Raw genomic sequence first — 24,946 nt, forward strand, 5'->3', positions numbered from 1 at the left:
TTATTCAACAGTTTCCTTGTTCAATCACATAATCCTTAATAATCATAATTATCATTTATCAGTTATCCATAATCATCAATTATCCATAATCATAAATTATTTTTCCTTAGTTTCATCTCTTTTGTGTAGTTTTACATTACAGCATTATCTCCCTTGACTAGTGTGAACAGTACACTGCTCCTTGACCATCTTTTTCTTGACCATTCTCCACTACATTTTCTATTTCCAAGGTCCAGCCTCTGTAGCTCTGTTTAGCAAGTAATCCTGTTAGACTGATAGGATTATATTACAGTCTTTGTACTATGCTACAGTCACTGCAGTTCTTCCCTGCACAGCCTCCAAAGCAGCCACAGAAGCAGTAAATGGAGCTTCCACGTGGTGCCTGTAGCTCTGCTTCCCATTCCCAGTAAGTCCTGCCAGGTCTGCATTTCATGCATAGATTTCTTCTTTCCCCTCAAGAGTAAGTCCCTAATTCCCAGTATGGAGTGGATTTCTGCCCATTTAGCTCAGCTGCTCCATCATGGTTCATGGGCTAGAACTACTGTTGAATATTTTCTGTATTAGACTGCATTTAGCACCTGTGGGTTCTTGCAGCAGTAGTAATAAAATCCTTCCAAGGCTGCTAAAACTGAAACTGTGTCATCCAACACTGAAACTCTTGTCCAACTGAAGCAGTAAAAAATATTAAGTTAATTTTGATACAGAAGTAAATATGTCTGCATCTCATAAATATACAGAACAGGCAGAGAGAAAATTGTAATACTTTAAGAATCTAACAGGCACCACTGAGGAGCAAAGAGGTTCCAAATTTTATAATGTTACTCTTTCCAGTTGAGCATAATCTGCTACATTGCCAGCCTGCTATACTATACTTATTAAGCTATCAGTTTCACAGTGCCTGAAAGACCAGTTAAAAGACTTGAGTAAAGATTTTGTAAGTAAGTGTGGTTCTATCTATAGCAAAACAAAGTACTATGCTGCTACTACAGTTATCGACTGAAAACACAAAAATCTACATTCAAAGTTAGCAGAATTAAAGTAGGAAAAAAAAAAAAAAACCAAAAACAAAAAACTAAGACCCCAAAAAGCCAGAGAATGGCATTTTATCCATACACATTTACAGAAATTGCTGGTTATTCCAGTAACCTGGAGCTATGCTCTGGGCAATATTGCAGGCACTAGACAACAAAATCACTTTGGGATTCCTACTGACACAAAAGATGTTCTCAAAAGACAGGCTTTTGATTTGAGAACTTAGCAGTATTTGGTACAGCAGCCATGAACCTCATTCTGTAGAAAGACAGAATCTGCTCTGCTTAGGGACCCCCACACGTATTATTGAATTGTACCAAGGAGGAATTGCCAGACAGTTTCCAGCACGCTGACAGAGGCACAGTTAGCTGTCTTTTATCTTTTTTTTAAATGAGTCTAACATTTTTAAATGTTTTTGTTTCTATTATACATTTATTGGCTTAAATATGCTTAGACTTTCCATGTGGCTATGTAAACTTGGGGGTTAACAACCCAAACACACAACCTTTATTCTATCAAGTAAGATGGAAAGAAACAAGCACACCTTAAATCTAGTTATCTCTTTCATTTTACACAGTGCTTATAACTAGACTACGTCTCTGAGCCCCTCTGCTCGCCTTCATATCCTAGAGAACTCTTATTATTTCAGTCCAACTTGCTATCTTGTGTTTACATGTGGCCTAAAGCCTTTTGGGAAAAGACACAATTGTTTTGGTTCTGTGAACTAATTAAAAAATTTGGGTGCAGATGAAAAGAGGCAGTACATGTAATTTATCCTTTTGTGCCAATCCTTCAAGTATTAGTCATTCAGTTTTTTATAACTTCAGAACTCAATGAACAGCATCATGCAGTGTTCATAAAAGTATAAGGGATGCATAAAAAATAAATATTTGTCAGTTATATGAGTAAAATTTTAGCACTAAGAGGAATGGAGAAGGCTGGGTGTCAGGAAAAAGAGAAAGGCACAGGGCAAATATATTCCAAGGAAACCCAAATATCCTGGGGTGTGTGCCAACATAACGTTACTCATAACATCTCATGGAGCCAAGTCAGCAGAGACATCCCAATACACAGGACAATGTACAATGTAATACTTAAAATATTATCTCAAACTAGGGGCAGAGAGAGAATTGAAAACTATCAGACTAGAAAGCAGATTAAATTATCATGTAACAACTTTTTTTTTTTTCCCCACAGATCTTTAGCTCATGCTACTTGGAGAACAGTGATAGCAATATTCAATTCCCCAGCAAGAAGATACAATACCAGCTAATGTTTCACCTAATATTACAGCAGACTGTTTGTATTCTTTGTATTAAGGAAATATCAACAACCAAGAAGGCATCAATCTCAGCACTTCTCATATACATTAATAACATGGTTTATAAACCAGCTGAAAAGATTTAGCATAGTAGCTGCTCAAAAGAGTAATTGGTTTAACATAAAAGACAAAGAAGCAAGATTGTTTAGGTAACTTATTTGTGGACCAAACTAAATTATATAAATAAGCATGGGATTTGATTTATCCTGTTCACCAGCTTGCTCAAGCTAATAATGACTGATTCACTCTGAAATGCTTATCAAATACAATTGATTCCTGCAATGTGAGCAAAGGAAACAGCATGATAAAAGGAAGTGTGTGCTAGGGAAAACCTGGGCATATTGAGCATCAGGTTTGTTTAGAACTGATCACATGGCATGTGAGATGAACCAGCATAGTATAATTTAAAGGTAACGTGTTTCTCAATGGTCTAACCTAAAGCAGAACCTAACAACTAGTTAGGCCTTTTCCTTAGCCCAGGATTTTTTGAATCACCAGGTAACTGCTTTTGTGGATGACATTACCTCTTGGTTAGTGTGGTGTTTGTTTTTTAGCCAGGTAGTCATGCATGCTACAATGCTGCATTTAAGAGGTCATTGGTTTAGCATCAAAAAGGTCACAAAAAGCAACCAAATTGACTGTGATCCTCCTCTGAATCTCTAAGCACTCAACTGGTATGACTTGGGAGGTAAAGGAAAATGATTGGAAGGTCTAATTCAGTAGAGGGTTTCCAAGCAACCTTGCACAGTTGAGCAACCTCAAGCAATGGGAACAATGGCTATCTTTGGCAAGGATCCATTAAAGGGAAGCCTGCAGCAACACCATTGTATTCACACCACTAGCAGCTATAAATACAGGCTACATTAAATAGGATAAGAAATAAAATAAAAACAAACCTGGAAATGGGGTGAGCAGAGGGCTGGGCAGACTGACTAATTTTTGCATCGCTTTAACTACAATTTTTGCAGAATACAGGAAAAGGATTAAGAACCTTTGCTTAAAGCACTAAACTTTATGCAGTGATATTTCTAATACATTTGTCGTTTTGGTCTAGGCACAGTCCTGACATAGAGCAAAGATAACAAGGTGCTGGGGAATTGCTAGTCACTCCCAACTCGTAACCAGTTCAACCCCCTTGAAGCTATAATTTAGATCCTTGCTGGGATAGTTTAAGGTAGGTCAAGCTTGGTCTTTTTCACATTCTTATCTCATGCTTACAGAGGATTTTCTCAAAATCTAAGAATTCCAGCCCACACATCTGAGTGACTTGGTGGTGGTTCTGAAGAGACACAACTTGAATGCCAGACAGCTACTCAGTGGTTTTAGACTTCAAATTGCAAGATAGGTAGAAAAAATAAGAATATGGTGATATATTTTTTGTTACTTCTTACAGCCATGTTTTTAATGAAACTGCTAAAAAAAGCATTTTCTTTTGAACACTGCATCCAAATGATTCATGTTATGTAGGGCGACTAGAATTGAAATTGTACAATTTTCTGCCATTAGCATTTATGATCCATTTGCATATGCCTTAAAGCGTGTCTCTTTTTAAAAAGAAGCTGTTTTAATTAAAGTGTTTGTAAAGGAAATTCAGTATGTACAGAAATAATTGAGTAGATTTCATTAAATAAATTAATCTGACTGGACTTCCTTTGAACTCTCACACCTTCTGTGCGACTGATTTTCTTTTCAGCAAATAAGCAACCGTAATTAAGGGTTTTTTGAGCTTTGCAGAAACACACAACCTTGTAATACCAAACAAATAACTGAAAATTCACAGTATGTTTGGTACTGCCAGGAGTTACATATTTAGCACTAAACACCCTAGTTTATTTTCTAGAATATCAATAGAATTACATTTCCAAGAATAAATCATCAAGTACATGTCTTATTTTCAGCAGATATTTTTGTGATAGCTCTAACTACAGCAGTAAAATACCTTGGGGGAAAAAAAAAAAAACCAAACATTTTGAGGGTGGAGATCATAAAACTAAAGATATAACAGATTCGCCTTTGAAAATAAAATACTGGACTGATAGACTTGGAAAAGGAACAAATTACTCAACTGCTGTGCAGTAAAAATAATCTATAGATAAGTAGGCAAATATACAAGCCAGGCTCGAAGCATTGTTCTTGTACCAGGAGGGGTTGAGCAGTGCAATTTTACATTCATTCAGCCAAAATAAATAAATTAAGATGTACAATGCTGAATACTTACACCTGTTGCCATACCATTCTTTGAAAGTTCAATATTCTGCTTTTAAAAATTCAGAACAGGAAAAATATCAAATCATTTTTGCAACTGTTTCCTTAATTTAATAAAAACAAAATAATAATAATAAATTAACTATATCTTAGATATTTAGAATTATAATAATAAAGAGCATAATTTCTGATTAAGCTTCCCATTATGCAAACAAGTTCTTCTTATATGTATATACATTAAAATTGTAATATAGTGAAGTTTTTCCATTTTTCCAAATAAAGGTAGAATAGAATTTTGTCTACCTTTCTATTATCCTGCTACAGCAGATGGTGATGATGCATAATCAGATTTCAGAGTCTCATTCAGATCAATTTCTGTATTTTCTACCATTGTTTAACCGCTTGGACTGTTTGCAAACTCTCTTCAATATACAGAAAAAAACTTTTGCATCAAGCTGTGCTCATTCAGTGACACACAGAAAAGCTTTACACCAACTGAAGTTATTGTATAGACAGCTAGTAAATTATACTTGAAAACGTAACTTGCCTAAGTTTTTACATGTACAGAATCTTCAATCTAAACTTAGGTTCCAGGGCTTTTCTCAGTGTCTTTCATCAGTGTAAATGGTTATTTTGCACTTGGGTTTTTCCCCTGCTTTGTGCTCTTACCATCTAATCAGCCCAGGACCCAGATTAGGACTGTCATGTTGCATCAGGAGTTTACAGTGAGTGCTCACTAGACTGCCTTTAATCCTCCAAGGTTTACTCAAATGTCACAACCATCTGGAGGAAAAGGCGACTCCTTGCTGGGTCCTGCTGACCACAAATTATTTGTGAGGAGAGAAAAAAAAAAAGACAATAGAAAGCAAAATGCTAAGTATTTTCTCACCTTCCTGTCAAACACATCTACAGAAGTACTTTTGATATCATGAGCAAAATCAGGAATAACTTCACAACTTCACTTTGACTTCTCTAAAACTTATTAGATGCCTAAGGCAATTTTGTTATCACAGGTCCAGAAGAGCAAATAACACAATATAATGAAAATATGCCAATGAGAAAATATCCCATGAGTTTGTAATCAATTTTACAATAAATGACATCTTGTTTGGACTAGAATTCCAGTATATCACATTTTTTGTCAAACACACTAGTTACATTCCATATTTGGAAAAATTTATAGATTCTTTACTCCATATTTTTTATTCCTTTGTAACTCAGAGATGCTCATAAAATCCCTGTGACAAATTAAAATTAATATATGTTAAGTAGTGAGAAAATCATATTGCCTTAATCAAATTACAGTAATATAACAGCAGCTTTGCCACAGTTTTTACTAGAAATCTGGCATAGAATAAAAATATATGGCATTGTATCTTTGCTCAAAGCTTTTACTTCAGAGCAATGAGGAGGAGGTTGTGCACCCAATGCAAGATTTTGCTTCTTGTAAGAAAGAAGTCTGTGTCTAGTTTTAATTTTGAGAAGATGCATTCTTAATCCTCTCCTCCAAGGAAAGCCACTTCCTAAGAGCATGGACAAGACTAGGTAAGCAGCTGCATGCCCATCTTTAAATAGCTGCATTTGCCACTGTATTTACTTCCTATTCACCACCTAGAAGAGTTTACCTGTGTTTACTGTTAGTCATCCATTTCAAAATTAAGAAAATCAGGAAAGAAATAGGTCTTGAAGGTACTTTAGCTCCACATCTTCTACACTTGTCAAAATAGCATTCCTGTCCTTTCTTATTCTTCTCTGCATAGTATTCCAGCTAAAAAGTTAAGGGGATGTGAAAACACTGAAGTGTGGAACTTCCCATAGCTACCATCTAAACAGAAAGAGCTTTTTGCAGTAAACAAGGCACCGTCCAGATTTAGCCTGATCAAATTAATTAGTTACTTAAAAAAAATCATAAGTAAAACCTTTATTGCTTGGATAGGGTATATTAACAGCATCTTTGACCATTGATTTTCTGTAAGCTCACCTTCATGTTTGCACACTTTCATGTTTGCTCATTTAGATGCCAGAGTATTCTTTTATATTCAAAACTGACTAGCTAAATATTAGAGTTGATTACTCAAAGTGTCACTGGATGACTCGTAACTGCAATGAAGTGCCTTTGTTCCCTATCAATATATCTAATTGGCAAAATTTCAGCCAAATTTTATATCTACTTCCAATACATTAATCTACAGTTTTACTCTCTTTGGTGAACCCTTGATGTCCAGTATTTCCATTCATAAGCTTATAAATACCTCAGTAAAAGCTGGAGGAAAAATCACTCTTATTTCACAAATACTGCCCACAAAGTCTTATTACTTTTAAGTTTGCTTTTGCTTTGCAAGCTGAAATTAATTTCTGAAATTAATTGAAATTAATTTCTGATACCTCGTGATGAACAGTCCTTATGTGCTGTGTAAGGCAGAAAGCTCTATTCCTTTTCTTGCAGATACATGACATATTCAGTTCTCATTATAAAAGAAAACATGACATTTTAATTTTTGTCCAGAGTCGATTACTTTATTTACTCATAAAGAAGTACGACCTTCAGCACCGAATTTGAATTAATGATTAAATCCAAAAAATGTTTAGTTGCAAGAAACATAAAAATGTCAGCTGAATTCAAAACACAAGAAAAACAAATCTAATGTCTTCAGTGCTTTGCTTTGAACTGAATATGGCAAGACGACAATTCCATCCTTAGATCCTTCAAAATAAATAGAGCAGAGGTTTACTTTGAGTTTTTAATCCTATCTTGCAAATATGAGTTTTATTTATATTCCTTATTCTTTGCCCAGAGGAGAATTGCAGTCTTCACTCCCTTGCCTTATATCCTCCCACCAAACATCAGGGCAGCCAACTCAACCTAAGGAGTAAGACATGCTAGGTCATCAAAATAGTTCAGAAATCTAAAGCTCTACAAATGCATAAAATAATATTTTCTCTGAACTGTTTATAAAAGAGAAAAGTTTTTCTTGTGAAAAACTTCTTTCCTGCTACTGTGCTTCTTGTACCTGACACACTGTGTCATTAGTTTACAGAAGGTACTCAAGGCCAGTCAAAACTCAGAGTCAAGTGATGAGAACTAATTGAGACTTACCTCTCAAAGTTACTTTTTAACATTGAGTAAGTATTTTGAGAAGATAACACAGCTCTCAGAATTCAATAAAGATATTAGATGTCATCAGCAAGCTTCTAAATAACATTAAAATACAGAAATGGTTTAGGCTTATAACTTGTGGGAACCATTTTTTTAAAGATGAGCAAAATTTTTTTTCTAATCTGTTGTATTTAAGCAGCATAAAATCTTTAGGCACAATAGCTACAACTCATTTTACATACTAACAAAATCACATGCTCCTTTTAAAGTTTTACCTAGTAGAGTTGTTACTATCTCTATGAATGGTAAAAAATGCCATCAGAGAAGAAATATGCATGAAATAACCCTTAATCCACTGAGCATGTAAATGCAATGTGGAGAAAAAAAAAAACAATCTTTCTCCTACATTCTGAGCAGGAACCAGACAGATGCAGCAGAGAAAGAACAAAACAATCTACAGTAATATATTTTTCAGATTTGTGAACTCACAATAAGTACCAATCACTATGGCACACTAATTCAATCAAGCTCCAAAAGCTGGAAGGAAATTGATAGAGAACAAGCAAAAAAAAAAATCTCACACAGTTATCATTCATAGATGCCTATGTTGTGCCAGCAGCAATGGAGAGACTAGTCAGAAAAAATGGGCAGATGTTGTATCCTTTAGATTTTGTACAAAAATTAAAGATATGAGCAATACAAAAGTGATAGCACAACATAATGATAGATATTACTGTGATGTTTTCAAAGTAACATGCTCTCTGTAATGAATAAGATTCAGAAACTTCTTGACTGGCTATATCAACATAGAAAATTAATCATCTTTTCTCCAAACCCTATTGAGAGTAATGTCACTATTAAGATGTGCTATAATCCAAACAGTATAGACAGAAATTAAATCAAAAGTGATTTTTTTTAGTAAAGCACTTTGCAAATATAACACAAACATTGATTACAGAGTGCAAAGTCAGTATCTGGCCTCACTGATGCTTTACCAGAACAATGCAAGGCTTTGGGCTACCTGTGTGTGACAGGGTTCAGGTGACAGCAAAGCCTCATCTCACAGACTTCTGGTCATTTATTCATGCACTGAGCCCACAAACAGGCAGTTAGAAAACAAAAACCCCATCCTACATCATGTCCAAATTGTGATGCTTCAGTACCAACTAAGGTACTTGAAAGATAAGATTGTGTATGCACTTACTAAAAAGAAAACTACAAGCAACAAATATTGCAGTTATTTTTCACAGGATAAATGACATTGTGTTCTGCCTTAAAGCAAATTTAAAATTCCAGAACAGAGAGATGGGACAGATGAAACACAGACTGACTTTGTCTGTTAAAGTCAGAAAGGAAAACTGACAAGGACCTATTAATACTATTTAATGAGATTAAAGAGTATGCTTTTCAACCAGTCTCCATTTGGAGATAACCAGTCAAAATAAATGAAATTATAAGATGCTTTAAAGCACAAATAATGTTTAGGGCCTCCAGTTATCGAGGTTTGTTCTATATGCTACACTGATAAAGAGTGTGCGCTCTACAAATGTACCAACCACAGGAGGGAGGATTACTGGTCAAAAGCTTCATGGACTGAAGAGAAAAAGACAAAGCAATCAAGAAATTTAAAGACATGTTCTAAATCCTCAAGAAACACTGCTGAGTGCAGAAGAGGGGACTCAATTTAATTTCTCGATACAATTTATGACTTATAATATTTCCTGGAACAGTTGACTGGCAGGCATGCACTGTTCCTACCATACTTCATGCTAATATAATTCAACTTCCAAAATCTGTTCCAGTCATTGCATTTACCAACATGTTTCTACTGCAAATTTCCAGCATTTCTTAACTGCACCAGTTGTTTTTTGGACTACTTATTTGCTTATTTCTTGAGAATAAATTATAAATATTATATGATTAGGCCTTTATTTCTCCATACACTCAAAGCACTTGATAAAATCACTGAGGAGTGTTCGCGCATCTTAAAGATAATTAGTGCACAATACTGAACTATGTTTTTATAAAATACTTCATGTAAGAAACGTTCAAACATTTTGCTTATGCATCTTCTTAACTTTGAAGAAGAAATAATCCCAGATATTTATTTTTTGGTAATCCACACTGACATAAATTAAGTCATCCTAAATGTAATATTTCCATATGAATAGCATAATTAGAAATTTGTATAAACCTCTTGAAAAGAAACAGATCAACAGTCATGATCACATCATCAATCAGATTCAGATAACTACAGCATGAATATTTTTAAATCTGTTTAGTCACCAGATTCACAGCCTATTTGCTTCTTCAAGTGTACAATAAATCCTTTAATCATGTTAGCCCGAAAAATATGCTCCCCCCACAGGTGTCTAACCTTTTATATAGTGAGCAAATATACTAACATACCAAGGAGTATGTATTATAATCAACTGCTCACAGAATGCAATTTAGGATTTGAAAATTCTTGTATCTTTTCCACACTACAATGAGAAAAAGGAAGTCACTAGCACAGACTTACTGTTTCTCTGGCAAAATGAAAATATACTGAGAGTCCTCTTAAAATAGGTTCTATAGACATTTCCTATTTCCATCCCATTTATATGTAAAATAAATGTGTGGAATGTGTAAAGCTTCTTTTAGAAGATTTCTTTTAAAAAAGAAAGATCAAAATGCTTACAAAAAGAGGTTGGTTATCTAAAAAAAAAATAGTCCAAGAACACCAAGCAAAGAGATTCAAGACTACTTCCACCACTCAAGGGATGTCAGCTGGGAGTACTTTGGAGAAAAAAACCAATTCCATGCTAAGTTTCTCCCAGAAAGAGTTGTCTGCTCTTCATTAGGTGTTAGCATGCACTGTCAGTCATCTCTACCCATTTAAATTGAAAGACAGATGAAAAATAAAGGAAGAGCTTATATAAGTTTTCTTTATTTCAGCTTTTTAATGTAAGCTAAATCATATTACTTATATGTACATTTTCATTTATCAAAGATTTCAAAGGTGGGGAAGAAAAACCTTATGGTCTAGGTAAGACAGCAGGGGGGTTTGACCCCAGCTGGAAACCAGGCACTCACCAGAGCCACTCTATCACTCCTCTCCTTAATTGCACAGGGGAGAGAAAATACAACAGGCTCCTGGAAGGGTAGGGGAGATCAATCATCAATTACTGTCATGGGCAAAACAGACTTGACTTGGGGAAATTAGTTTAATTTATTACCAATCAAATCAGAGGAAGATAATGACAAATCAAATCAAATCTTAAAACACTTTCTTCCCATTCCTCCACAGGCTGAATTTCACTCTGAAATTCTAGTTCCTCCTCTCCCTCAATGACACAGGAGGGGAACAGGGCATGGGGGCTGGGGTCAGTTCATCATATGTTGTCTCTGCTCCTGCTTTTTCTACTCATTCAGAGGATTCCCTTCCCTGCTGCAGCACGGGGTCCCTCTCATGGAAACACTCCTTCATTAACTTCTCCAACCTGAGCCCTTTGCACTGGGTGCAGTTCTCCATGAGCTGTTCCATTGGGGGTCCCTTCCACTGCGGGCAGTCCTTCAGAACAGTTTGGGTCCCCCATGGGGGGCTCAAGTTCTGCCACCAAAGCTGCTCCAGAGTAGATTTCTCTCTGCACAGGGTCACAGGTCCTGCCAGCAGCCTGCTCCAGCACAGGTTTCTCACAGGACACTGATGGGCTTGGCCCTGGCCAGCAGCAGGTCCAGCTTGGGCAGTCTGGCACCGGCTCAAGCAGACACAGCAGAAGCTTCTGGCAGCTTCCAGCAGAAGCCACCCCTGCAGCCTCTCTATCCCCTCACTACCAAAACCTGGCCACACAAAACCCATACAGACAAAACTGCCATCCAACAATTCCAAATTATATCTATCCATCACCAAATCATCAGGAATTACTTCTGAGGTGCAATGGGAACCAAACAGAAGAAGGAGTGATTTATTTTATCATTTTTGAGCCTGTGATAAGTCTGTGAATTAAGGAATATATAAGTACATATATGTTTAAATGTCTTTGCTTCAAAATGCAACTTGGCTTACTGAATTCGTGTGTCTGTGAAAAGCTTCTTTTTTAATGTAGTGTACCACTTTTTATAAAATTTCATCTATTTTCTAGTAAAATAGAACTTTCACAGAACAGAAAAACACCCTTCAAAAATAAAATACAAAAATGTACAGAGAAAATGGATTTAGCTTCATGCAAAGAAAGGACCTTTGTTTTTTTTGGTTTTTTTTTGTTTTTTTTTTGTTATGTTACACAAGAAGTGAATTCTGGTTCCTTTAAATTACTTCTACTGACTGTTAAATCATTGTGCTTGGGCTTTTTCTTGATCTTAACCATTACTTTATTGCAACAACAACAGCAGTAAGTATTCACTAATGTTACCTCCTTCTGGAATCACTTCACAGGTGTTAAATTCCTTGCACATTTTGATTTCAGGAAAGAGAGACCGACAGCAAAGAGCACACCAGCCAAAAGACACATTATGCTGGACTAAAATTAAGACAGCCCAGATGGGTAAACACTATCAACACAAAAGACTACAACAGGTACTCATAAATCATGCAACAGAAACCAAATATTGGTTGGAAAAGGGAGAAGGAACAGAATAATGACACAGTTGGTTTTGATTAAAATAGAAAAAAGCCTGAAAACTCTGGGTGTTCAACACATATGCATAATTTCAGAAATCTATGTGACATCAGTTTCTGCAAACCATAATGGTTGCCCAGAGAGTATCAGATTCCACTAGGAACTTCAATTTTATTTTTAGACTATTACAATACAAAGAGGGCCCAATTTTTACAACAACAATCAGCAAACCTTTATTTTATGCAGCATGGCAGAAAGAAACAATATGCCTTCTCTAAATATAATTACTAACCCTGTCAAGTTAATACAATCAGTAGTGTTCCGCTAGATTAAACTTTCAGCTGGATGAAAACAGCTCATTCTATCCACTTGCTCTTCTACTGAAGTTAATTCCTGTCTAAATAAAGAATGACAAATACTGAGACCACTTCTTATTTTCCAAACTCGTGCAAAGAATTATATTAAATTACAAATAAATTCTAACAAAGGAGGTAATAAACAATTGGAGAAAAGTTCATAGTGATAAATCTGAAGGCAAATAATAAATTATAATTTGTGATATAGTGTTGGGGGTAAGTTAAAGATTTGAAAGTAGGAAAAAATAAGCAAGATAGATAAAAAGACCAGTTATAAGTGGCATCCCTCAAGGTTCTGTCTTGGAAGCAGCATCTTCAGAAAGTTTGCAGATGACCTGAAGTTTAGCAGTGCAGTTAATACAACTGAAGGACAGGATGTCAGAGAGGTTTTCCACCCAGACGAAAACTTGAAAAGTGGATCTATTAGAAGTTCAGCTAGTCCAAGTGCTAAGTGCTGCACTCGGGTCATGGCACTCCCAGACAGGGGTATAGACTGAGAGAAAAAGTCATTGGCAGAGCCCTGTGGAGAAGGCCATGGGGGTCTGGCAGATGAAAAACTGGACATGGACCAGCTTGTGTGTGTGCTGCCAGCCCAGAAGGCCAAACGCATCCCGGGCTGCATCAAAACCAGCACGGTCAGCAGGTCAAGAGAGGGGATTCTCCACCCTGGTGAGACCCCACCTGGAGCACTGCATCCAGTCCTGGGGTCCTCAGCACAGAAAGGACATGGATTTATTGGAACAAGTCCAGAGGAGGGCATGAAGATAATCAGATGGATGGTGCATCCCTCCTATGAAGATGGGCTGACAGAGTGGGGGCTTTTCAGGCTGGAGGAGAGAATAAAGACCTCATTGCAGCCTTTTCAGTGGTTGAAGAGAGCTTAAAAAAAGGAGAGAGACTGACATTTTACACAGGACCATAGAATTGGGAAGAGGAGAAATTGAGATTAGCTAACAGGAAGAAATACTTTCCTGTAAGAGTGGTGAGGTACTGGAACAGGGTGCCCAAAGGAGTTGTGGATACCCTATCCCTGGAAGTGCTCGAGGCCTGGCTGGACAGGGCTTTGAACAACATGATCTAGTGAAAGACATCCCTTCCTGTGGCAGGAGGGATAAACCTAGATCATCATTCTCTTCCATAGAAAATCACTCTATGATTTACTAGTCAGATTTTGAATATGTTGCTTTAGGAGTATAAGCCATAAATACAATATTAAAATTAATTTCAATAAAATGTTATTTGAAGGCAGATGGATATGTCTTTACTCTTTGTATATATCTATATATACACAAATATTTATATATTATTATATCTATTTTATAATATTTATACATTTTCTATTTTTATATTATATATTAGTTATATTTTATCTTTTATTATATTTATATATTATTATTTATATCTTTATAATATTAAAATATTAAAGTACCTGGCACTCTAGATTGACAGTAGTAGATTGATTGTAGTAATTATTATGAAAGTAAAACAGTTCTGAGACCAGTAATGCTAGGACCTGCTATGTAAGTACAAATGGCTGACAGTGAACACCTTCACTGAAAGCAGTCTTTTAAATATTCTGTGAGATAGAGCATTGAACTTCATCTACATGAAAAAAATCAAAACAGAGCAGTATTAAGTTATAAAAGTCAATAGCTTCCATGTGAAGTACAGAGAATAAGTTGAATGGTACCATTTCAGAATGTGTCCATAAGTTGTTTAAAACAGCGTTTGGGAAACAAACTTTTGAAAGCAATCAACCAAAAAACTTTCAGAATTAGTGGGATAGAAGTAGATGCTAAAATGAGCTATTTTCATCCCAGGTACTCTGTTGAATCACTGCATGCAATTGCTTAAGATTTATTTATCCTTTTTATTTATTATAGATTTAATTGCATTTTGAAGGCACAGATCTGCTTTACATGGTGAACTCCCCCATGTAATTCCAAAAAGCTCATCTTGTAGGAATAGCTCTGCTCTAAATTGTGTTACTAGGCAGCCATGCTGCAAGCTGATGAATGTTAGAAAGCATAAGTGTGTTATCAATAGATAAAAAGAGACTGTTGGCTCAGCTAAGAATTCTGCCCATTTTCCATACCATTTTTTCCAAGCAATGGAAGGCTGTGATGATGGGGAACATGAGAATAGCCACCAGCATTCATGGAACAAAAGCCCAATTTAATTATTTGCCCCATACTTTTTATCCATACATGGATACTTTTGCACCACCTCTGTGATTTGTCATATAAATGCTGTAAGCCAATTTCCAGAAATATTTATTTTGCTTAAAAAAAAAGCAAAACCATTAATTTATTGAAAAAACTAGGCTTGAATGTTTTGTTGTCATAAGATGATCTATCCTATGAATCAATAAGGAACACTTGATCAAAGAGGAAGAAACTAATGTAGTTCTAACTGAATCAAGGGAAATATTAAATTCACTGGGAGAAGCTTACCCTCCTTTCAAGTTAGGTGATTTTATAAAGTAAGAGTGCAAACGAAAGCTGCTAAAAAAAAAACAAGTAAAAACAGCTGGGTACAAAATTGACACAGTTAGTTTAAGACTAAGAAGACCATAGGGAAAATTATGAATTTAGTAACTGCTACAAGCAACCTCCAAATAAAAGCAAGCAAGAAGCAGTAATGGCTCTACTAACACTTACTTGATTTAAACAGCAGTGCTGTTTGTCTGTCTCCAGACATAAACTTCAAAAGGCTACTTTAAAAATATAACCCAGATTCTGAGACAGACCATTACTTCCACCACCTAACCATTGCTCATCCTTCAAAAAATGCCAGCATTTAGATCCATGGCAAACTTACCTATTAGGCACAGCATTGCTCATTGCAGAGATTAATATAAACTCAAAAGGCAATTACAATTTTTCATTAATCTGATTATTTAGGAGAGTAAATTATGCCACATAGCGCCTTTCTATCAGACCTGGCTCTTCAGGACTCCCTTACTGAAGAAAAAAAAATTAAATAAATTCCAGTATTTCTTTCTTTTCTTGTAATAAAGACTGACTATCAACATTTTTTCAGGAAATTTTACAGCAAACAAATCAAATATAAAACCCTTATTGAAGAGGTACACTGATCAAGCATAATTTGTCAAGAAGGATATGCTATAAAAACCACAAATGTTTTAGTCAAAATTTCAGTAGTAGATAGCATACTTCAGCTATAACTGTCAGGATTTGGTTGTTTACTAAAGTGAACATTTCATGAATTGTCTTTCAAAACAGAAAGAAAGATACTCAAGAAATGTCTTCACTTTCAGAATTAATAGATTACTGAATATTATACAAAACTATTCTTGTTTGTATCATTTGAAAAACTTCCTGCTCTAAGAACCAATACATCATTTTACAGAGGGCAAGTTTTTTTCTTGCCCTGGTTGCTTCACTGGTCTTAAATTGAGGGAATTTTGCAATACCTGTCACAACCAATACCTATAAAAACAAATCTAAGGCAATAATAAAGTCCACCTGTAGCACTGAAAGCACATTTCACCTAAGCAAACCCAAAGTTCCTCAGATTCCTGTGATAGCCAATGTGAACATCAGCCTAAATTGGTTATTAAAAGCTGAAATGATTAAGTGACAGACAAGAAAATATGACTATTACAATGACACAATAAAGTACATTAATTCTAATAATCAGTAATGTTTGATATTAGCTTTTTCCCATCTTGTATTGATGAGAGCACTAGAATCCCGTTTTTTTTTTAATTTTTTTTTTTGCTTGGAATGTAAGGAGAATGCGAGATTACGTTAAATTATTTCCTGAATAATTTGTTAAAAGCTAGATCCAAGAAGATAATCAGGAAGAAGACAAAAAACCAGAGCTTCCTTCCTCCGTACACAAAAAGACACAGTAATAGACAGAGAAGAAAAGAAGATGACCAACATGTACCCTAAAAGAAAAAATTTTGAAAAAAATAGATCAATGAATCAGAATAAAAAAATAATAATGGAGTTGAGGATTCAGACCATGTCCCTAACCTGTAGCATTGGTACCAAAGAACAAAACCAAACCAGAATCTGTGAGCATAAAGAAAAGGGAAGAAAAATAAATGCATTAGAGGCACTTACTGTTTACAATATCTGCATTCCACAAACCCAGTCATTGAGATTTTATCATCTGTGGGAGACTAAAATCAGGCCCCTGTAACACTATGTGATAAGAACACAGTATTTCAAACATGCCAAACACCTAGAGAATCCCTCTGAGTTGGGTAGTTTTGGTTGGTTGGGTTTATTTATTTGTTTTTACTTAACCTACATACTTGCTACACCCAGATTTTTATCACTTTAACTCAAAACAAGGGCCTAAATATATTTTTGAAAAATATCAAGCCAACTTAACCAATCTGTTTCAAGTTAATGACTTTTCTTCAAGATGCAATAAAGACCACTTCCAACTGATGTTACTGCTACTACTGGTTTACAAAACATGTCGAAACAAAAAGCATTCAAAAAGAGATTGAAATCTCAAAACACAGCCATATCCCAAGCTGCATTTCAAAAGAAAGATTAAAATTATTACTATGACAAAACCAAAGTATCTCAGTTTCTGTGGAAAGCAAGAAACACAAACTGAGAAGTAACTTTTTGACTAGTAGACCACTACCATCCAGGTGTCTTGAAAACCAATGAATTCTCACCCCCAAATCATCTTCTCCTTGAAGTGAATTATAGTTCCTCAACTTTTTAAAATGTGCACAATTTGTGTATGCAATTTTACTTTTTTTTTCTTTTTCAGACACTGAAATTTCATCTTGTCAGCAGAACTACACTATTTTCAGCCTGAAAATCTGACTCCACAGTAGTAAACTGTGAAGAACATGAGTGCTTCTGACCAGCATGAATGAGCAGCAAGACACTGAGAAGATCAACATGTTTCCCTGTGCTCTACTTCCCATATTATCTATGCAGGCACTGTATGCCTGCCAAGTGCTTAGAAAAGTGGATTTCTCTAAAACCCCACTGGCATCTAAAGCATAATACAAATAATATAGTAATGATTTGTGCTTAAAAGAGGGGAAAAAACTGGGTTACATTCTTGCAATGCAAGAGGAGATTTATTCCCAGTATCTCCAGATAAATTGCATCTGACAAAGCAGTACTTATGGAAATACAAGTCACCAACACATAGTCTCTTCTGGTATGCCACTAAGACAGAAAAATTTGGCTCATGTCCAAATCATCCAGCTATTAAAGTTGTGGGGGTCAAGGACTTTCTTTGGAAAGTCTCCTGGCTAGGGTGAGAAGGCACCAGCTCTACAGTTTCACTTCTACTTTTTGAGACAGTAAAGATGAAGATTATACACACTGTCTAGCAATTCATTGCTGAAACTCTTCTGCACCTCATGTAATTACATGTAACATGTAATTACCTCCTAGACAATTTATATTATCAAAAGAACATCACAACACTGTTTTGAAAATGCATGGTAAAAATTTTGCATTCAGTAATTTTTTCACCTCAGACTGATGCTTACTGATAAATGTAGACCAGACAAGGGGATCAGAGGAATAAGGAACACTAAATAGGTTATTGTCTTACAGGTCTATACTTCCTAATAAACAGTCACAATGTAGTGAGTCTCAAGTGGTTTTTAATATTTATAAGTCAGCAAAATGCCCTAAATAAGTAATTGTTCTTTTTCAAGCCCTGATATACAATTAGCCCCACAAATGAACTCTTCTTCCTGGCAGATGCAAGAACTAATGCACATTGAAGATATTAATTCTCTCTTCTAATTATTCTGAAATGCCAGGTACCATTATATGCCATCCATCTGATAAGACTTTTCACTATTTGTGTGCCCAGAAAATCTGCTTGACACTTCTGACATGAAAATGATTAATTTATAGGGAATGCTGGGAGAAACTGTATAAATATTGCTATCATCTAGTTTACTAGTTTTTACTTCTTCTTTAAGAAAAATCATAGCATACATCACCTGACTTTGAATTTATCTTATTCTGTATTTCTTAGTGAAGACTTAACTCTCTCCTATGTGTTCATATGGTCCTTCATAACATTCTACTGTATTAGGTCACTGCTTCATCAGCTGCACTGATGCTTTGTCTAAAATTAGCTGGTTTGGTTTGGACAGAGATTAGAGAAGTGATCAAGAAGAGTTCCTGATGGATGAAGAATGAAGATGGAATGATTTGGGACTTGCCCAAAATTGTTCAATTTCTAATAAACAAGAAGTGTTAGTTAAATAGGCTTTCCAACTTTAGTAGAAGTTTCCTGAACTACTTTTCACTCAGATACTATTAATTGAAATGATGATCAAGCTTCCTATTGGGCTTCTGGTTGACAGGTAGGGAAAGCCTATTTTATACATTTAATTACACTTACTATGTTTCAATTTATTAACATTCCTAACACACAATATTCAGCACAAGAATATACAGAAAAAGGTGTCGGGGTTTTTTTAAGCTCTGACAATCTGTATGATGTATAATAAAAATGAGTGCAAAAAAAGAGACAAGATTTTCCAGGCATTAACACTTTCTCTAATCTGAGCTAAGGACACCCATAAACAAGAGTTCTCACTACAAATGCTTTACCAAAATCAAGAACCCCTGACATGTCCATTCCATGCCATTCATGGCCATCCCAAGATAAACAATGGCAAGTGAAACCAACCAGAAACTTGCCAGCTTCTAACACAGAACTGTGTCAGAGTAGTACTGAATAAGCTATGCATGTTGTTGATATATATATATATATATATATATATATATATATATATATATATATATATATAAAAACAACCTGTGTGTGCATGCGTGTGTGTGTATATATAATATATATTTATACATCTATGTTTAACTAATACAATTTTATCTGGTCCATTTGTAATTTAACTTTGTATGAAGATGCTGGATATACTATGCTTTACAAATGGCACATCAATACTTCCAACCAAGCTAAACTTCTATCAATGGCATATTAGGATGGGCACCTATTTTGAACTGCTACAATCCTCCAACCTTTCTACTGAAATATTGATCTTTACAGCATGTGAAGAAAAAATCTATATGCAGTTAATGAACAGAGTAGTGCCACAGAATACACAGGATTTATATAAATTTACCAGCATCTGTAGGTCAAAGAAAGCTTGATAAAAACGAGTGTGATAGCAGATAGCATCTCATGGTAGCCAGACTAAAGCAACAATAGGAAGAAAAGAAACATTTAAAAATTGTAGTTTAAGAGGAAAAAGAAAGAAAAAGTTATAAAGTCTAAGGATGAAACATCCAGCCAATTATTTGTCCTGATGATTCTTATTCCTTCAAAAAGGTTCAACATCATTGCATGGGTACACACATAATCTTTGAAACTACATCTATTCTTTGAGATGACAAATTCTTATTCTTCAAGAAGGAAATCTTAAAGGCACAGGAGCAGGCCATACTCATGTTTTGAAAGACAAACTAGTGGGAAAGTATGGTCTGGCAGAAACTTAAAGAAAAAAGGAGAGTTTGTCACCTTTAGAAGAAGGGGCAGGCCACAAGGATGTTGTGAGCCTGTGCAGGGAGAAAATTACAAGGGGCAAAGCCTAACCCAAACAATCTGGCTACTGCTGCAAAAGGCAATAAAAAATGCTTCTGTTAATACATCAGCAACAAAAGGAGGCTAAGTGGAGGGAAACACTGACAAAGGATGAGGAAAAGGCAGAGGTATTTAATGCCTTCTTCACCTCTCTACTAGGTTAACAGACTCAGTGATCTCGAAGGCCTTTTCCAACCTAAATGATTCTTTGATTCTGTTCCTCTGCTGCTTTTTTTTTTCCTAGGGCTTCATTTGGAAAAAAAGGAAGGTCACTGTAGATCAGCAGTCACTTTCAACCAGTCTATGGACCTCTAGATCATGCAGCTAGGAACAGTTCACAATAAGTATGCCAAGCTCCCAGCTGGAAAAACATCAGGGATGTTGAATCCATATGTTCTGTAACAGAAAGCTTTGCAAATGTTTCTAATACCATAATTCTTCTTCAGTGGTAGCTAAGAAGGCCTCTTTCCAATTTTCTTTAAAACCTTTCATATTCTTCCTGTGTAATATCTTTAAAATTCATTCTTTACTGCACATAATAAATAGCTGTATAATTAAAAATCGTAATTTGAAATCCTTACTGCAACAACATCCTACTGTATGACTCCTAAGTTATATTGCAATGCATACAATTTGCAAATAAAGAGTCTGGAAGGAACTAAAGAGCATCCCAGCATATCTCACCCATTCTACAGACCAGCCAGTGACCAGCCATTTCTAAAGCCTCCAGTAGTTTTTGACCTTATGCAACCCTAGATCATTACTTTCAGGTAATCAGATTTCCCTCATGAGTAATTCTTTGTTTATGTGGGATAACAACTAAGCAGAGATATCTGTCTAGGCAGTAACTAGCAAACCATACAAGGCTGAACCCACATAATTAAACACATCACACTTTACAATTTCTATTATTAGCTTTGGATAACTGCCCTTAGGAACACAATAAAGAGTGGACATTCAAAAAAAAAAAAAAAAGCAGAAAAGTAATGTATTTATTTGAATTCTTCCTTACACACAGAGTTTCTAATGAATATACATGAAAATCAGAAACAATTCACGACTCATCACCCTTGGCTATAATTTCCAGAAACATCCCTATCTTCTGCATCCTTCACCAAAGGCTGTAGCAACTTAGAAGACTTTAGGGAACTGAACTCCATTTTGTCATAAATCTTTACACAGAATATATGGACTTCAGACACTGGATGAAGCATCAAGGGACAAAAAATGTAGAGTATCCATGTTTACAAGAACAGTAAATTCAGAAATCCTATCATACATATTCACACAGACCCAAAAATTCCAATTCAGTCTTTCTAATATTTAAGTTGCTTTGGACCAGTGTCATCCAATCTGAGTTCTTTAGCATTTTCAACTACTGTCAATGTTTCCATAACCTATGTCTTTTCAGGTTGCATTGCAAAACAGGTACAGCATCTTAATCTTAACTGGCATTCAAATTGCACCTGATTTCAAAAATAAAATCATAAAGTATTAACAGTAGCAAAATTCTTAACTATTCTCTTGTCTTCTGAAGTAAAATCATGAGATTCAAACAACTCAGAATTGCCTGACATTAATAATCCTTCTTGGCTAATAGAATAAAATTTCTACAATTCATGAACAGATGCTTATTTGGATGGTTTCATTCGTCTTCTTGGGACTAAAATTTAAAGAAAAGATTACTTACTGATATTTACACTGTAAGGATGTTTCTTTCCCATGATCATCAGAAAGCTTAAGTTTCACTCAAGTGTGAAAGTATACACCATCCTAAACAGAACTGACTTGGGGGGGAGTGTGTGTGTGGAATCTTTCATTAAATCCTAATTGGTTTCCATTATATTTAATTTTTGAAAATTCACTTGCCATGGGCATACCCACCTGACAACCATCTAACGCTGCAGCATTTTCATTAAACACACACAGAAGTTTTCGGGTTTTTATATATTTTCAGCTTTTTATATATTCTACAGTGTAGAAGTAGCTGTAAAATTATTCTGCCCAGGTATCTGAAAAATGAATTCTATCTTGACATTTTTTTAGTATGTTGTGGAACTATGTTTAAAAGCTGTTTAAATGTAATGCACGTATCCATCAGACAGTTTTTGCTTTCCAACTTGGACTCTGAAAATGCTGCTTCAAAGTGATGGGCCACTGTTGCTTCTTTTTGAAAAATAATTCTCTCTTCTTTGAATACCCACTCACCGTAGTCAGAAGCCAAAAATTGTATGTGTTACCATACAATTATTGCTAATTGTGTTCTTGGCTGATTATTGTACATTTCCTCTAAGACCCCTCTGCTCCATTTATCTTTTGCAGTCCATCTTAGTAAATCCAGATCTTTTATTACCTTAATCTAAAATGTTTACTGTTTTTTGTAAATGTTATTTTTATTTTGACTATATTAATGAAAAACTAAGTGGTTGCTACGATAACAGACAAAATGAACACATTTCAGAAAAAGACAGTTACTGTAATACTGTTTATTCCACAGTCCAATGATTCCTTCAAACCAATCCACACACAAGAGACTGCAATCAGCACATGAAATCACTTTACTTAGAGGTGAAATAAACTCTCCTTGCTTTGGTTAATTGCATAGTTAAGCACTTGTGTTTATGATCACAGCATTGAAGCTGAAGTTAGAAGGGACTTCTGGAGGTCATCTGGTCAGCCCACCTCAAAACAGAGTTAACCAGAGCACATAGCCTAGCACTGGGGCCAGTCAGGTATTGAATTCCCCAAGGATGGAGAACCCAGTGCCTCCCCAGGTGACCTGTTCCAGTGCTTATCCCACTAACCCTATTGTAAAGAACTTTATATTCTCTAAATGGACTTTCTTTATTCTGATTCATGCCTTTTAAGGAAGAAATTTTTTTAAAGTTTAGACAAGATTGTATTACTCATTATGTAATAATGGAAAAGTAAGGCAAACCTTTCCTAAGTACCTATGCTTTGGCACCCACACCTCATTTTGGTTTTTTGTTTTGACAATTTCTCAGTTCCACATTTTATTATTTCCTTAAACTGAGTGACAGAATATTATTAAACATTACACAAACATTTACACAGGATCTAAAACCTAAACAATCCATTGGACTTGGTGAGCAAAATGCACTTGTAATGTTCAATTTATCACCATGAAACAAAAATTTCAAAACATTCAAGCAAGGCTCATAAACCTTGCCCAAAAACATTCAATATGCTTAAGTAGAAAATATTTCCTTTTAAAAGTAACATTTTACACTGGTCCTCAAACATGTCTTTAGAGCAAATAACAACACCAGAACTTCTAAACTAATTCTACCCAGCTCTGTAATGGAACTTGAGTTTTCTATAACTGCAAGTAGCAAACAGACAAGTCACTTCAGGTAGACCTAGTTATGGAAGGACAGAAAATTATTGCTCACCCAGGCAGTAATCTTCAACTGGTGAATACTCCTGTATTATGGAAAAAAGTTTGACAGAATTACCTTTTTCTGGCCTCAGCTGTTCCATTCCCATCCACTATAAAATAAAACCAATTTGTTAACTCTATTGCAGACTCCTCGATTGTTTGATTATTTCATGATGACTGTCCTTTTTGGAGTAGTCTCTTTGGGGAAGAAGCCTCATTCCTAGCACGTCTTACTTGTCTTCTCAATTGTCCAGCTGGTTTCAGGTGCTGTAACACCAGAGCTGCTCAGGCTGGCATTGTCCTTGGAAGATTTTATACTCATTTCTAAAAACATTACAATAATGCTTTTTCTTACATTTTTTTGAAGGTGTGTGCTGTCTTGAGTTGTTCTTTAAGCTGTAAGATGACAGTAAAAGTCTGCACTATGTAACTTTATGTTTCTTGATGAATTAGTCCCCTTCTTGCACTATTCCTTATCTCTTGTCTTTACCTTCCCAAACACAAAAAAATTTTTGAAATTGTGATGTTCAACAAAGCCAGGGGGTTTGGGTTTTTTTTCATTGTGGTATCAACTCAAAAAACTGAGTTACTAATTTTGCAGAGAGGATGTTAGCTAAGTTACTGACATTGTTAATAATCCTTCAGCAATTCCTCGTAAAACCTTGGTTTCATTAAACATGAAGTAGTTTTCACACAGTGCAGTGAAACAGAAGAGAGCTCTTCATCTTACTGACACACAAGAGATATCCAAAATACTCCAAGGGGAGACAGTAAACACAGATTAACTTTGATAGATCTTTGCAATGGGACTATTGATACACAGTGCAGTAATTCTGATTGCTAAGACACAAAATTCAATCATCCATGTTCTTTTTTATATTAAAGGTCACACACACTGTAATCACATAAATTTTTACTTGGCTTATCAGTTTTCTCAAAAAAGAACAGAGGTAGACAAAGAGAACAGTCAGTAGGTAAGAATAAAAAAATAGAGCAAAATGACAATTTTAAAAAATCGCATTAGGAGAAAAGAAAATTTTTTTAACTGCTACTAAGACATAACAGAACTAATTTAAGGAAAAGGAATGCCATAAATAGTTGTCCTATTTTAGAGAAAAAAATTATCTCAACCAGCTTAATGAATCAAAACATGGCTGAATAGTTCTAACAATAGCAGGTTCTTCAGCAGGTAATGTTACCTAGTTTAAAGAGAAAAACCCAAGCAGTTTGAGAAAAGTCTACTACTGACAAATAAAAATAATTTAAATAGCAAACAAAAGCAAGGGACAGAAGAATCCTCAAGTAGCATTTAATTGCAAAGGACATTTCAAGGATTTTTTATATTTTCCCAAAGAAATC

At 35.3% G+C, this 24,946-nt stretch overlaps 1 protein-coding gene across 10 annotated transcripts in view; it reads right to left on the bottom strand.

The window, feature by feature from the left end:
* The window catches only part of SLIT2 (slit guidance ligand 2), a 260,769-nt gene that overhangs the window by 177,080 nt on the left and 58,743 nt on the right, over positions 1 to 24,946 (bottom strand). The window lies entirely within an intron of this gene.

Source organism: Agelaius tricolor, unplaced genomic scaffold (assembly GCF_023055355.1).
Source record: "Agelaius tricolor isolate 1412-34295 unplaced genomic scaffold, bAgeTri1.0.p SCAF_8, whole genome shotgun sequence".
Taxonomy (NCBI): Eukaryota; Metazoa; Chordata; class Aves; order Passeriformes; family Icteridae; genus Agelaius; species Agelaius tricolor.